A 4,070-nucleotide genomic window follows, 5' to 3' on the forward strand; every position below is an offset into this window, starting at 1 on the left:
ATCTTCGGAAACTTGACATTTATCTTTTCCTGCGAATAAAAAATAGACCGTCATATCAGTTTTGGGCTCAATCCTGTTCTAAAATTGTAAGTGGGCCGTTTAGCCGCGGTTCAGACTTCTTTTGGGCCGTTTTGGGACTTAGACGTTTTTACGATTTTTCCTAAGAAACAGCTGTTGGTTTTTCCGAAAGGATTCTAATTCCCCGTATAATTAAGGCAACTGGTGTTCAAGCTAACCATAGCCGTTTTATACGGCAGGCAGGAATCAGTTTCGACGACCAAGTTTTTATAACTTTTCCCGAAGTCTTTCTTTGATAATCCTAAGCGAGACGAGACATGGGTATTGCGTCCAAGGGCCCGAGGATTGTGTTGCGGGAACTTAGGCGAGGATGCACGGTTTCGGGACAGGAGGTCGGTTCTCGCCCATGGGCGAGGTGACCTGGTGCGGGTCGTCCTCGCCCATGGGCGAGGTGACCTCGGTGCGGGTCGTCCTCGCCCATGGGTGAGGTGACCTCGGTGTGGGTCGTCCTTGCCATGGGCAAGGTGACCCGTGTCGAGACGGTCGTCGCCCTAGGGCGAGGTGGTTGATCCTTGCTTACGATTGATACCTCATCCAGACTGATCCTCTTCTCGACGTTCCTCGGTTTGCATCAGCGAAAAACTGTCTTTTACTTGATTTAACCATTTTCCGGGAATGTCTAATTTTCATGGATCGATCGAGAGTTGGTTTTTTGAGAACTTTCAAGCATTGATTCCGTCGTGACCGGTTTTGACCCCAACAAATGGGCTATAAAATTATTAAATTTCGACATCAAACCAGCAGCCGAAAGGAGACTCATGCAGCTTAACGAGCTGGATGAAATAAGACACTTAGCCTATGAGAGCTCAAAGATATATGAAGAGAAGACGAAACTTTTTCAAAGTCTTTATTAACTTCTCTTCATAAGAAAATTTCTCCAAAGTAGAAATTTCTCTTATCCTCTCTTTCTTTACCTTTGTGTCAAAATTTTTGTCTTTAAAAATATGACTTCAAGAAAGAGATCCTCTAAGAAAAAGACTTCCTCTCAATCATCTTCTGGCAATCCTTGTACCAATGAGGAGATTGTTCCCAAAGAGGAATTCGAGGTCGAGTAAGAAGAGAAGGAAGCGTACTGGGACGCTTTATGCGGTTTGATAACTCCTCTGCCCGAAGTCTTCTATCCCACAAGACCCGCGACACAGCTTGATCTTACCCTTCCGAGCAGGACCTCTCCCGCCTATCTTAAGACCCTTCGGGAGTTTTACAGATTTCCGAGCGGGGTTGTGTTTCGAGTCCTGGTGCATGGGGAGAGTGCGGAGGATCCCCCGGAGGGATTCTTCACATGCTACGAAGCTTTCCTGACACGTTGTCACATGTGGTTTCCGATTCCTGAGGCCATCGTCCGCGCACTCGACCGTTTTGAGCTATCGATCAGTCAGATAAACGTTGCGGCGTTGCAGAACTTTCCCTCAGCTACGAGCTCAGAATGGACCTCAGCCCCGACGATTTTGAAGGGCTATGGTCGACACGAAAGACCTCGATTGATTACTCATACCGCATGGCTCCTAAGAGACATATGTCGATAATCCATGGTCATATTTCAAATGCCAAGAGATGGTACGAGCGTTTTTTCTATGTTCGAATTGATGGCGCATCCGTCGAGGAGAACTGTCTCCCCTTCTTCCGTGGCAAATGGAACTTTGATCATGGTACGATGGTTAGAAATTTGGCTCGTATAGATACTCGGAGGTATCTAACGTATTTTATTTATTATTATTATGTTTTTTTTGCAGCAAACAGTATCCTCTCCGCGACCCCCAGGGACCTGTTTGCTAAGTGTGATCTTCTCCGCAACGGTCCGTTCTTTTGGGATTCCTTCACCCTAGACAGGATCCGGAATGCAGTGGCGCTCTACCGATCGCGAGGCATCTCCCGACCTTTATGTGCATCGGATATGGATGAGCCACACCCCGATGCTGTTCCCGATCAGAGGGAGAGAGTTAGGCCCCGAAAGGACAAGGGAATCGCTCTCGAAGACAGAAACTTTGTCTCAGAAGATCTTCCGCTACCCGGATGGAACCCGAACCCGGGTTTCACCCCGGGTGATGGGAGTGGAACCAGCGAGGCTCCCCTTCCAAACGACTTCTTTGCCAACCTTCCTCCCGGTTTTACCACTCCAGCGTCACTGGATGAAGCGTCGAGGAGAGAAGTGGTCGCGGAAGGTTCTCGGTTGATCAACGAGGTTTAGTCTCTGAAAAATTATTATTTTTGGCGAGTCTTCGTTTGTCGCTTCCATGTTTGACCCTTGATTCGTGTAGGGAATGCGGGTTTTTAATTCAACGCTTGACAGAAGTTTCAGAGAGGCGCTGTAGAAACTCATTAAAAAAAAAGAAAAAAAGAATGGTCGAGTATCTTTGTGGTGGTCGAGTCGCGGGCAATAAGGATCGATCGAGAAGTTTTAAAGTACGAGGTTGACGAAGAAGTGATCATGAGTGAACTATAAGTCGAATAAGTTGCTCGACAATAGTTAGAAGATGTCTTAGATTGATCAGACGGATATTTTGGGAGCCTAACGTTTTGGAAGCATCACGTTTTTGGAAGCACGACGGTTTAGAAGCTCGACGTTTTTGAAGACCGACGTTTCTTCATCACGAAGTTTTCTCGGAAAATCTTCATATCAGTAAAATATTATTCTTGAGACATCATAAGTCGGAAGCAAGATGGGAATTAAGCAGGACGGAAAGCAAGCAAGACGGGATCGAAGCACGACAGGAAAACCCGAAATTAGACAAAAACCCTAATTTCGGTATTATGCAAGTCTTCGATGAAGCCGAAGGATCGGGAAATATTTTTCATCAAGGTCAGAAATACTCTGGAGTTTATTAAAAATATTCAGACCATCAGAACCAGAGCAGAAAAATATTCGGGATTGATCACGGATCAGAAATTTGCCGGAAAGACCGAAATTAGGCAAAATTGATCGAGAAGCTCGAGGTGGCTTGATCTAAGGGATCAGGACGTGGTGGCAACCATCCAACCAGCTGAGTGTCTTCAGAAGCTCGAGGTGTCGCCGTACATGGAAGCAGCACATGCAGCTTGACATGTCGGAGCACGAGGTGTCGCCGCACATGTAACCGATGCATGCTGATCGACATGTAGGGAGTTGTGTGTCGCGACACATGCAATCCACCCATGCAGCAAGCCATCTGGACGTGAGTGGTGTCCTCCTGCATGTGTCTGAGACATGCCTCATGACATGTGTGCCCCGTGTGTCGCCGCGCATGCGACCGGAAGCATGCGGGCTGACACACAGTCGCCGGTGTAGAAACCCATAAAAAAGAAGAAGAAGAATGGTCGAGTATCTTTTGGATGGTCGAGTCGCGGACGATCAGATTGTTTTTGTCTGAACCATGAGTCAAGTATCCTACTAGACAATGGTTAGACAATATGGTATATTTACTCAAAGGACGTTTGAAGCATGACACTTTTGGAAGCACAACAGGAAGACCTGAAATTGGGCGAAAAACCCTGAATTTCGGTATTATGGAATTTTTCGAAGAAGCCGGAAACTCGGGAAATGTTTTCCATCAAGTCAGGATTCATTTGGAGTTTATTAAAAATAATCAGATCATCAGAACGGGCCTCGAAAAATATTGGGATTGATCGCGGGACAAAAAATTCACCGGAAAGGCCAAAATTGGACGAATGGACTGAGAAGCTCGAGGTGGATCGATCTATGAGATCAGGACGTGGTGGCAACTTCCTGGCATGGTATGTGGCAACTACCTGGCATTGTATGTGGCAAGAGAAGCATGAGGTGTTGCAGTAAAAATGATCACAGCATGCGGAGTGACACATAGAAGCACGAGGTGGATCAGCCAAGCACGAGGTGTAGCGATTCATGCGACCGGGCCATGCGGCCAGACATGTGGAGGACGTGGTGTCTCCTTGCACGGATCCAGGCCATGCATCCGAACATCTAGAGAGCGTGGTGTCATCCTGCATGAGACTGAGACATGCAGCCAGCCATGTGGAGCACGAGGTGTCGCCGC

The 4,070-nt window shown here is 47.1% G+C and overlaps 1 pseudogene; it reads left to right on the forward strand.

Annotated features, from left to right (window-relative positions):
- Positions 1-1,504: 1,504 nt before the first annotated feature.
- The window catches only part of LOC106338705, a 64,503-nt pseudogene continuing 61,937 nt past the window's right edge, over positions 1,505-4,070 (forward strand).

Source organism: Brassica oleracea, chromosome C4 (genome assembly GCF_000695525.1).
Source record: "Brassica oleracea var. oleracea cultivar TO1000 chromosome C4, BOL, whole genome shotgun sequence".
NCBI lineage: Eukaryota > Viridiplantae > Streptophyta > Magnoliopsida > Brassicales > Brassicaceae > Brassica > Brassica oleracea.